The sequence below is a fragment of the Crocodylus siamensis genome, chromosome 5, assembly GCF_052110815.1.
Source record: "Crocodylus siamensis isolate JL-2025a chromosome 5, ASM5211081v1, whole genome shotgun sequence".
NCBI lineage: Eukaryota > Metazoa > Chordata > Crocodylia > Crocodylidae > Crocodylus > Crocodylus siamensis.
The window spans coordinates 66,383,000-66,395,399 of record NC_143399.1 but is presented as its reverse complement, the minus strand read 5'-3'; positions in this window follow the sequence as shown (position 1 = coordinate 66,395,399).

Genomic DNA, 12,400 nt, shown 5'->3' with positions numbered 1-12,400 from the left:
TTATCCACTTCTGCATATATAACACTTGATCTCAGCTGGATTTAAGCTGGTGATCTAGATTCTGAGCTTTTATACATTTATATAAATGCCTAATTTTAAGCATAAGCTTACCTGGCCAGATCCTACCTTGTGTAAATCATCACCACTCAGTTTGAGATGGTGAACAATGACTGTTCATGTAACTAAGAATGTAGCGCAGGGGTGGGCAGTTATTTTGGGCGGAGGGCCACTCACAGAGTTTTGGCAAGCCATTGAAGGCTGCATGGGTATCCCCACCCCTAGATAGGTACCCCACCCCCTGGTCACCATCTTGGGACTGGCAGTTCCACCCCCTAAGCTGTGAACTTTGCCACCGGAAGTCCCTCCCCTTGCCCCCTGGAAGTACTCCTTTCAGCAGGGGGGCTTGCCATCTTGCAACTAGAAAAATACCAAATTATATTGTGAAAATCAAACGTGTATTACAACATTCATTAATTTCATTTCAAAAAATATTTTTGTCTTGATTTACCTGTATGTGTGTGTGTGTGTGTGTGTGTGTGTGTGTATGTGTGGTGTACATGGAGGTGATAGTATCATAGCTTAAAATCAAGTCCTACTCTTGTATATTGTGGGTTTTGTGGGGGGAGGGTGGCTGGGGAGGGTTGTGGCTTGGGTAGAGGGGGAAGGTTTGCTGACAGCCCCCCCTGCAGCAGGCACAGCTACCCAGGCACTGTGCCCCTGTCACTCCTGGCCCCAGGCACTGGGTCACCAGCACAGCCCCATGCTCCTACTGGCCGCCACTTCCCCCTATCTGCCACTGTTGCCCTTCTGCCACTTCCCTGCCCCCCACACTCACTGCTCCAGCACCATGCCTCAGCTGCTCCTGCCATCTCCAGGGCTGAAGCAGACTGGTTGGTTGGTGGGTGGGGGGAGAACAGGGAAATGGCTGCCGGGGGAGCCAGCGCAGCTCCATAAAGTCCCAGGTAGCCCCAGCTCTGCACTCCTGCCAGCCCGCTTTGGATCCTGCTGGCGTGGGCCTGTGCTCCCACCCAGCTGTTATTGCGCTCTGGGCACCCCACTCGCTGCCCCTTCTCCCCCGCCCACTGCAGCCATTTACCCACTCCTCCCCTGCCTGCTGACTGGCCATCCCAGCTTCAGTGCTGGGGACAGCAGGAGCAGCTGGTGTGGGGGCGGGCAAGCTGTGGGCAAACCTCTGCCTCCACCCAAGCCTGTCTCCCTCACCTCCCTCCTGGTGCAGTGCAGCCCAGCTCCACAGAGCCCTGGCAGCCTGGCCCTGCACTCCTGCCTGGCTGTTACTGTGCTGTGTGTGCTCGCTCACTGCCCTGGGCCCTGCGCCACCTCGAGGAGTGTTTGGCTGCGATGTGGATCTTTCACTGCCGCTTGTGAGCAGCCCAGCGCAGCAGCAGTGGCTGTGTGCAACAGCCGTGCTGGGGAGCTCACAAGTGGCAGCGAAGGATTTGCATTGCAGCCAAACACTCCCAGCAGCCGCACCAAACACTGCCTGCTGGCAGTGAGGGGGGGCTACTTTCTTCTGCCGCAAGCAGCAGCTTGTGTGCAGCTGCTGCTGTTGTGAGCCCAGAGTCGGTGCAGGGCCCAGGCTGAGCAGCTGCAGCGTGGGACAAACTGGTGCTCAGCGCTGGACAATTGCGGTGCCTCCCCCTCCGGCCGCCAGTGCTCCATGGCACAGCCCCTTGCAGTCCATGTGGGGCTGCCTGTGCCCGCTGTCCACTGGCAGCGGTGACATGCCGGAGGCACACGACAGCCCTGGGTGGCTGCACCAGGAAGCACTGGCCACAGGGAGTGGGAGGGGCTGCTTTTCTCCCACACTGAGCACTAGTTTGTTCCCCGCTCCTGCTGTTTAGTCCAGGCGAGTGAGCATGGGGTTGGGGTTGTGTGTGCTCACCCTGCCTGTACTGCAGGGCTGGGGGACTGGAGCAAATGGGCACATGGAAGCCAGCAACAGCCGGGCAGGAGCGCGGGACCCATGCTGGTGTCACAGGGCCAGCGCCAGCAGGGCCCAGAGCAGGACAGCAGGACCATGGGGTCCCAGCTGGCAGAGGCCGTATGGAGCTGGGCTGGATCCCCCTTCTCCCTGCTGGCACAGCCCAGCCCGTCTCCACAGATCCCTGCCAGCCTGCGCCTGGCACTCCTGCCACCCTGCTCTGGGCCCCACTGGTGCTGGCCCCAGGACACCATGCAAGCCATACCCACTTAGCTCTACTCCCTCCCACCCCTGCTGTAGCTTTTCCCACTTTCCTGCCCGCCCACCACCCACTTTGGCACCATGTGGCTCCTGGCTGCATGGCTGGACCGTGGGGCTCAGCAGAAGCCGGCCTACCCCTGAGGACTGGGGTGATCCCCATATTCCTCCCCTGCCTCGCCACCCACGTTCTTACCTGAATTTCCTGCTCCACTGCAGGGAGGCAGGAGTGGTCCCAGGTCAGAAGCCTCTGCTAGGTAGGGGCTTCTGGCTGGGGGGCAGGGCTGGGCGGGCGCTGCTGTTACAGGAGCCTGCCATGGCTTCCCCTGGGTCCTACTGCCCTTAATCCTGTCATCTTTGACAGGAGCCTGGGGCAGATCAATATAAATTTTTTACATTTTGAGGGGCCCGGATAGAATGGCCTGCCGGGCTGGATCTAGCTCATGGGCTGTATTTTGCCTACTCCTGATCTAGCACATAGACTTCAGAAGGATTATATGTGCTTAAAATGAAGCATGGCAAATATTTTCACCAAGTCTGCAAACATTTGTTATGAATATTCTTTAAGGCCAGGCACATTCTTTAAAATACAAGCTTATCATGGAAAAAATAGCATGTGCCCATCCTAATATATAGAATGGAACGTTGGTGTAACTCAAGTCTCATTTAATACAGAAAACATTATTCTTACCATATTCTGGTAGTAGACATTTTTTCAGAGTGAGTCAGAATGCAGATGGAATTGTGAATTATGTAAACTTGTGTAGGTATGTGGATGGGTTTGGAATGATACATGAAAATGGGGGTTTGAGGAAATATCCCTCTTTCATCTGGAAAGACTAATCACATGGTGGTTGTTTACTGAGTGGACAGATGATAGCTGCATTCCTACTAAAGCCACACAGTGATAAAAGTGACTTATGAAACACAGCAAAATAACTTGCATAGCTTTTTAGTTTATACAACTTATATACATATATATCTTTTAAGTTTATAAAGTCTGGACTTAGGTAACACATTTGAAACTAACATTAACAAAAGTGAATCATAGAATTGTAAAAAATTAGGATTGAAAGGGATCTCAGGAGGTCATCTAGTGGCTCTCAATCTTTTTTGTACCAGGACCCATTTGTAAATACTGGCCAATCCCGGTTCGGTTCCCCTCACTTCCGAACTGCTGCCCCCAGGCCCCAGCCTGCCAGTGTGTAGGGGAGGGGGTGGGGGAATGTGGGGCAGAGGACCCCAAGCAGCCATTTGCAGGCTAGAGCCCTGGCAGCCTGCAGGAAAACAGTCAGTTTCCCATGTTTTTCTCCTTTAAAGGAGAGTCCATTTTTAAAGTTTACTGATCCATGTTTTAAGTTTGTTTGCGACCCTTTCATATATTCTTGCGACCCACAGGTTGAGAAATGATCTAGTCCAACCCTTGCTCCAAGCAGGACCATGCCTAACCATATTATCCCAGCCAAGGTTTTGTCTATCCAGGTCTTAAAAACCTCCAGGGATGGAGATTCCACAACCTCTTTGGGTAACCTGTTCCACACTGCTTTAATACCCCCTCCTATTGAAAGAGAGGGATAATCTCTAACCTAAACTTCCTTTGCTGCAACTTGAGACCATTGTTCCTGGTTCTGCCACCAATGAAAACAGTCTTGCTCCATCCTCTTTGGAACCACCCTTCAGGTAGCTGAAGACTTCTATTTAATCCCTGCTTAGTCTTTTCTTCTCCAGACTAAATAAGACCAGTTCCTTCAGCCTCTCCTCAGAAGTCATGTGCCCCATCCCCCTCACCATTTTTGTTGCCCTCTGCTGGACTCTCTCCAATGTGTCTACATCCTTTCTGTAGTGTGGGGCCCAAAACTGAACACAGTACTCCACATGTGGCCTCACCCATGCCAAAGAGAGGGGAAGAATCATTCCCCTTGATTTTCTGGTAATGCTCCTACTAATGCAGCCCAGTATGCTATCAATCTTCTTTGCAACAAGGGCACACTGTTGACTCATATTCAGCTTATTGTCCACTGTAACTGCCAGGTCCTTTCCTGCAGCGTTGCTGCTTAGTTAGTCAGTACCCAGCCTGTACTGGTTCATGGGCTTGCTCTGTCCTAAATGCAGGACTTTGCATTTGTCTGTTTTGAACCTCATGAGATTTCTTTAGGTCCAGCCCTCCAATTTGTCAAAGTCTCTCTCAATCCTAGCTCTACCCTCCAGCATATCCATTACTCACCCCAGCTTGGTGCCATCTGCAAACTTGCTGAGGGTGCACTCCATCCCATCTTTCAGGTCACTGATGAAGATACTGAACAAAACCAGCCCCAGGACTAATCCCTGGGGCACTCCACTTGATACCCTGGAGCACTAGATATTGAGCCATTGATTAATACCCTTTGAGCCCAATGATCCAGCTGGTTTTCTATTTACCTTACAGTCCATTCTTCCAACCTATACTTCCTTAGCTTGTGTGCAAGAATGTTGTAGGAGACCATATCAAAAGCCTTGCTAAAGTCAAGGTATAACACATCCACTGATTTCCCCACATCCACAGAGCCAATCATCTCATCATAGAAAGCAATCAAGTTGGCCAGGCATGACTTGCCCCTGCTGAATCCATGCTGACTCTTCCTAATCACAACCTTCTCCAAGTGCTTAGAAATGGATTCCTTGAGGCATTGGCGATGTGTAGGGGGTGCATGTGAGTGCACGTACACCCCGAGATTGGCTGGCACCCCCTCGCAGTTGACACTGCCGGCAGCATCTGCAGGCAGTTGCACCCACCCTGCTGCTGACATCGTTGCAGCCACCAACACGACTGCAGGTCACCTGTAGCCTTAAGAGCAAACTGTGGCTCCAGTCCTTCCTTACACCATGCTTCAAGCCTCGTGGTGTCACCCTATCATCACTCTTCTGTTGGAGCTTCAACTTTCTCAGCCTCTGCCCCTTTGCTCTAGATGGGCCTTCTAGCCCAGGCTCATTGTCTTGGGTCTGGCTTCTAAGCACCAGCTTCCATCTTGCCCTGTCAGGTGCTGTACCCCTGGCCCGAGGCTCCATCCTACTTTGGGCACTGAGCCCCCTGGCTCCAAACTCTGCCCTGCTCTGGGCTTTGCTTGTTCATTCTGCCTTGAGTCTGCCTCCAGCCAGACTTGAGACGAACATGTGCCCCTAATACACTAATGGGGTCTCCTAAAAACTACCCCCGACAGTCCTGACCCAAACCACTGGTCTGAACTGAAAGGTAAGCCCCCTGGCTTTAACAGAAACTCTCCCTTTTGGACCCTTCCACATGAAAGAAAGGGAAAACAGGACACTGCCCCTTCAAGAGGGGAACCCTTTCCGCATACCTCAGGCCAGGCAAACACTCATGGCAGCACTCATTCTGTAAACCCCAGTTCTGGGTTATATCCCCGTAAGCTCCCAGTCTCACTGGTAACCCCAAGGAAGCCCAGCAGTTTGTCAGGCTTTCCTCTGCAACCTCCAGGGCCTGACTCCCTAGTCTGGTTCTGGCTCTGGTTTATATGTCCAGAACCCTCCCCGCTTCTGGTCATGTGTTCTTTTAGCTAACGTGCGGGCAAGCTGCTTATTAAGCCCAGTATGGCCTGCTGTCCTTGTCTAGTTAACAAAAACCCTTGCTTTAAAGTTGAGGGGATGCTTGCATTCTAACGGACGAATAGTTTTTTCATAGTAGGTGACATCTCAGATAAGTTTCTCATGGATGAGAAGTAATTCTCAACTTCTTGGACCCTGGGCTGCTGGTTCTGAATGTCATTAAAATTTATTAAGTCATCATCTGCTTCACCCTCACTACTTGCTCCCACTCCTACTGAGATAAATGTCTCTGCTTGTTTGTGCTTGTTCCCTCTCCTGCAGCCAACTGGCTACCCTGTTGATTTCTGCAAATGCACAGAAAATGTCAGCATGAATTAAGGAACTCTGGGACTTGTACTTCTTAAGAGACCATATCTCATAGGACGGTGCACTACTCTCTCTCTCTCTCTCTCTCTCTCTCTCTCTCTCTCTCAAATAAGAAGTCCTAGAGTTTCAATAAAGAAATATTGTTCCATGTAAGTCCTAGAGAGTGGCTGTGTCAGGAAAAACTCCGGGGAAGCTGGATTTCAATTTTTTTTAACTTTTAACTTAAAAAGTTAAAGTTAACCTTTTTAACTAGTTAAAGTTAAAAGTTAGCCATTTCTTTAACTTCTTAACTAGTTAAATAACTAGTTAATTCCCATTAGTGAGTATTTGTCATGTATGTAAATATGAAGGTGTCCATTTAAAGGTGACTACAGCACTTTGGGCACCTTCTTGAACTCTTTTATTTGAATGCTATTTTCCATTTGACTAGAGCTAATATTTACATTAAAGTTCTGTATTCCTTCAGATTTGTGCTGTCTTTCAGACGCTGCTGCCATTAAAGATTTTTTTATCGATTGGAGGGACACAGTCATTTCTTGTTTTCTTTTATACTTTATCTTTCCTTTTGTCTCCCTCTGCTGGATTTTTTTTTCCTTTGCTCGTATTAGTTTCACTTGTTTGAATACCAGTATTTGTGAGTACCAGCTGTTTTACCTGCCCTATTAAAGAGAGCTGAATGTTTTGATGATTTTTATGTTTTGATCAATCTTATATATTTTTCAGCAGGTATAAGAGAACAATTTAGGATTATTTCTTGTGAAAATTTCATGGAAGAATATTTGGTAATTTTGCTCACTTTGAAGCAACGGTAAAACATCTTTAAAGCAAAACTGGATTATAAGGATGTGGTAAAAGAGAAGAATAATGGGAGAAGGATTGTTATTCCTAAGGAGGATAGATTAAAAGGTAGAGTAACACTTTTGTATATGCTTTCAATGCAGGTTTCCTATTTTTACTGCACTATACTTAGTGCAGCATTTTGTACATAGGAAAACAGTAGAACAATCATCCTCTAGTACTGTTACAATATTCACAGTACCTAGCACATTGTTTCTCAACCAAGGTCTCACAAGATCCTTTCAGGGGTACTGCAGTGTGCCACACAATATTACCACCCTTAAATATGTAAACACTTGTACATGACTCAAAAGATAAACCCAGAGATTTCAAATAGGAATCTATACTGTCAACAACATTCTGACCTGTTGTGGTCTGTGACCATCGGGCCTCTAGTGGCCTTTGCCCGGATGGTGCACGTTGGGCATTCTCTGGGCTGGCGTCTTTGGCCGAGCAGGTGTCTTCCCCATGACTTGCTGACCCCGCTCTTGCCTGCCATGACTTGTTGGTTTCTCAGCGGACAGGGTCGGTCGCCTGGTTCACTTGTTGGCGTGTGGTTCACCCGACAGTCATTCACGGGGCTCTGCTACCCCTACACCCTGGCCTCACTCCACCTAGTGCACACTGTCTCCCCGTTGGCCTTGGCCCCTCTCGTAGAGTCCCTTTCTTCTACCGGCCACCTACTTTGCCTCCTAGCCAACACGGGGCTTGGTTTCTTGGCTCTGACCCTACTCCGCCTTCCTCCTTCCTGCCAACCCCTTCTCCCAGGGAAACATAAAGAAAATCCTCCGAGGCACTACCCTTGGTCCCCCTACCTGGGGAAATGAAAAAGACCCTCTTCTCAACCCCTTCATACACGGGGAAACATAAAGTCGACTCTTTAGCGGTAACTAAAAAACAGGGTCGCTCCTTCGCGTGCCCACACCCTGCTTCGTAACTTCGATCACCCCTACTTCAGCTCGGGGATGTTTTCCCGGGCATCAGCTGTCCCTGGGGTTTCCTCCCACCCTGCTGTCAACTCAGCTGACACTGGTGGCGATATCTCCCCCGATTGTGACCACTCTGGAGCTTCCCTCATGGTCCTTCCCTCTGGCGGTGCTGCTCTCATCCCGGCCAGTCCAACACTCCCACCTGGGATCCTGCAGAGTCTTCAGTCCTTCCCTAGGTCCTGGTTCAGGTCTGGAGCTCCTGCTGCCTGACAGTCTCCTGCTCTTGACTCTCGGCAGGCTGCCCTGCTCCCCACTGCTTCTGTTCGCTCCTGGCTTGCCAGGTCCTACAAGACCCAAGGTAGGGGTCTCCTCCGGGCTGGCTGGGGTCCTTTCTCTCCACTTCCCTCCTGCTCCGTGGCGTTGGCTGCCATTTTTATGATCACTGGCTGGCGTTCATGGCTTACGTCACCAGCCGGTCTTAAGTGAATAAATAAGCGGCTAATAAGCTGCATGGGCTCTTCCCTCTGCCCCTGCTGGGCTGTGTCTCCTGCTAAGGGTGAGTGTTTATCACTACTTGTATGTCCTTTCCCAGGACATGGTCTTTCTGAGTTCTTTGCAACAGAAGAATTGCTTTGTTATTTTTCTGTAGTCAATAACTGAGTAAAAGCTAAGAGTTGGCATTTTCTAAAGGGTGTCTTGCGTCTAATGAATGATGCTTTGATCCTAAAAAGTTCTCCTAAAGAGAACCACTGACCTACCAGGAGCTGATTTTAAGATGGGACCCTCTATTTAAATCAGAACAGCCCTGCTATAGTTTCAGCTATTTTTAATACTGTATCTTCATTTTGCAGGTTTGCTATTTGTCTCCTGGCCATTTCCCTAGGATAAAACTTGATATAGGGCATGTCTACACATGATATTAGCCCAATACTCCTGGGTGTTGCGTTTACACATGTGTCTGGGACCACAACACATTGAGCTGGCTCAGAGCAGCCCTGGCTGGCAGAGCCCAGGGGGCCAGCCTGCCAGCTTGGGTCTTCTCTGAACCAGATCAGCATGTTGTGGAGGGGCTGGCTAGGGCCTAAGGGTGCTCCAGTGCAGGGCTAGCTGGCAGGCAGCCCTTGCACTGAAGCACCTTTGTGCCCCAGCCTCCCCTGTCAGGGTGTACATGTGTATTGCAGCACACTAGCAAAGTTACCGTAGAATAGTACCTGTGTTTACAAGTTCTATGCTATGGCGGCATTTATTAATTTACTGCGGCCTAATAGGGCTGCATGTGTAGATGCTGAGACTTCACTGCAGAGATAGTTATCTCTGCAGTAAACATCTTGTGTAGATGTGCCCATAGAAACTGATATTAAATGGCTTAAATTATTTTACAATTTTGATTTATAGTTGGCCACACCTGTTTCTAGCTAGTCCTTTGCCAAGTACCAAGTAATAATAAGAATTGTAATTCATTGTAAGTCATAAAAATCTCCCCCCCCCCAAAAAAAAAAAAAAAAAGTGCTAGTCTTTAAAACAGACTGAAATCTTCTGACAGACAAAATACTGGGCTGGCAGCATGATGTTTTTTTAAAAACTCAGGTTCAGGAATATTACTCAGGGTCTTACTTTTTGGACTGTAAAACTCAAGCATATAAAAAAAGATTGTGGGCTTACTTTTCGAGAAGAATAGGGTATAGTAGCTGGCTCAAAATGTCAGTTAATGGCTGATTTTCAGACCAGCATTGATAATATTTGCAGGAAAGCTCTCTTACGTATCATTCTAATTGAAGAAAAAATATTCTGCATAAAATCTAGACTCATATCTGGAAAAAAGCTATTACAGATGCACATTATGTTTTGCTTTTTTGGTGCTGCAATAGCTTGCTGAAAGAACATTCAAATTTTCTGACTGAAAAGCACATGGTTTTTACTAATTTTGCTACAAAAAACTAATACCAGTTTTTCACCCAGTTACTGTTTTTAATACTTTCTGTCCAATTCCTTAAGACTCCCTAATAGCACAACTTTCACAAAAACATGACTCCACGACCATAACATAGTTTCAGAGTAAAGCAAGGGGTTAGTAGGGTGCCAAGTGTCATAGATTCATAGATCTTAGGGGCTGGAAGCTGCCAACCCTCCTGGATTGGCTGGGAGCCTACTGCAATTGGCATCAATCTCCCGGTGACTATTGAAAGCAATCTGGGAGATTGATACTATGAACAGGTTGAACAGTGCAATTGATGACTAGAGGTGAACCAATACATTGGTCCCATATTGGATTGGCACTGATAGAAAGGAAAATTAACAGCATCAGCAATTGGCTTCTTCTGGCTGGCATGTCCAACAACGTTACTGATAAATGCCCTGTGTGTGCACCCAGCCGCAGCATAACATGCAGGAGGCCAGGAGATCTCAAGCAGACCTTGGGATGTTCTCAAGCAGATCTCGGGATGTTATTTTCCCGCTGTACTCAGCCTTGGTGAGGCCGCAGCTGGAGTACTATGGCCAGTTTTGGGCTCCATGATTCAAAAAGGATGTGGAGAAGCTTGAGAGGGTGCACAGGAGAGCCATGCGCATGATCAGAGGTCAGGAAAACTGACCTTATGACAACAGGCTGAGAGCAATGGGGCTCTTTAGTCTGGAAAAGTGTAGGCTCAGGGGTGATCTGGTGGCCACCTATAAATTTATCAGGGGTGCTCATCAGGATCTGGGGGAACGTCTGTTCACCAGAGCGCCCCAAGGGATGACAAGATCAAACGGTCACAAACTCCACTGTGACCGATTCAGGCTGGACATAAGAAAGAACTTTTTCACTGTCTGAGACCCCAAGGTTTGGAATAGGCTGCTGCCGTAGGCGGTTCAAGTACCCACTTTAAATACCTTCAAGACACATTTGGATGCTTATGTTGCTGGGATCCTATGATCCCTGCTGACTTCCTGACCCTGGGGCAGGGTAATGGACTTGATGATCCTCCAGGGTCCCTTCCAGCCTAAATGTCTATGAAATGAAATCTAGGAGCACAGACTGACAGCGTGGAGAGCAGTTGGGTCCAGCTTGTAAGTTTGTTTGAGGGAAGGGGAGTGGAGGGGGGTGCAGATCGAGGCCCCAGCAGTGAGGGAGGGAGTAGGGCTGGGGTTGGGGCAGGGGCAGGCACTGCACAGCCAGGGTGGAGCGTGGGACGGAGCTGTGAGCAGCTCATCCAGGGGGTGTGGGAAGGGGGTGGTGGCTCCTGCTGCTGCACGCACCCTGGGAGCATATGGGTGGTGTGTGCCTGGACCTGTGCGCAGGATAAGGGCAGACTGCCTCTCGACTGGGGCTGGGGTGGTGCCAGGCTCTTCCCAGCAGGGGGTTGGGCCTGGCTGTGCTGGGGGCTACTGTGAACTTTGGGGTGGCTGCAGCCATCTCCCCCATAGCCCTGCTCCCAGCACTGCTGCCACCAGCCCCGACTGCAGCCCAGCCTAGCCCCCTGCCAAGAAGAGCTCACTGCTGCTCTGGCCCCAGCCCACAGCAGCAGCTCACCCTCACTGATTTGGGGGCACAGGCTCCATGTGCCCTTGCCGGAGTGCGCGTAGTGCCATAACTTGGTCACAGCTCTGCAGTTGTTAGTATGATATGAGCTTGCAGCATTAGTCAGAGGCAGGACAGACGGTCCATCCTGATGGGTGCAATACAAGACCATTGGGAAATGGGAGCCAAGTGTCAAATAGCTGCTGAGATCACTGTTCTTAAGGCTTGGGGAGGGAGGAAGGCAGAAAAATATGCAGCTAGCACTGAAGCTATTCCCGAAGGAGTATGCTTTTCAGTATGAACGCTGTGTGCCTCCAGAGCTGGGGTGGGGGGGAAGGCACAGGAGCTCCTGCAGGCAGTGGTGAGGCTGACGGTGGCAGGAGTGTGGTGGCAGCAAGCGGAGAGCTCCCACAGCTGTTGGTGATGGGAGTGGGGGTGGCGAGCACTGTCCAGTGGTCAGCAAACACCTGCAGATGCCACCGGCAATCACAGATCACTCATAGACACTGCCAGTGGTGTTAGTGGCAAGCAGAGACTGCCCACAGTGTCAGTGGCACCTTTTCACACGGGGTGCACTGCCGTGTTCAGGGGGTGCACTTGCACACCCTACACATCACCAATGCAGGAAGGAGTATGCTTTTCAGTTTAAATAGCGTTGACCTTGTTTTAATCTTAAACTGCTCTCAAGGGGCTTGGGAGAACGGGTGGACAGAGGAGCCTGGCCTCGGGAATCAGTGCCTGGAGGCATCCCAAATGCCCAACGCAGCCTGGATGAAGAGGGCATAGAGCTAGGGAGGCGGCAGAGGTGGGAGCGGCGAAAGGAGCCGAGGGCCGCACGGGAAGCCGTGGGGAGGGGAGCGTGTTACCGGCGCACCATCCATTTGCCTTGAGGATCAACACCCCCGAGCACAGCGTGGCCGGCAATGCGGAGCTGCGGCCCACCGCCCACCTTGCCCTCGTCCTCGCCACCCGCTGTCCTCTGAGCCTGGGCCCCCCCGCCGGCGCATGGCGCCTCCCTTCCCTGCTCCT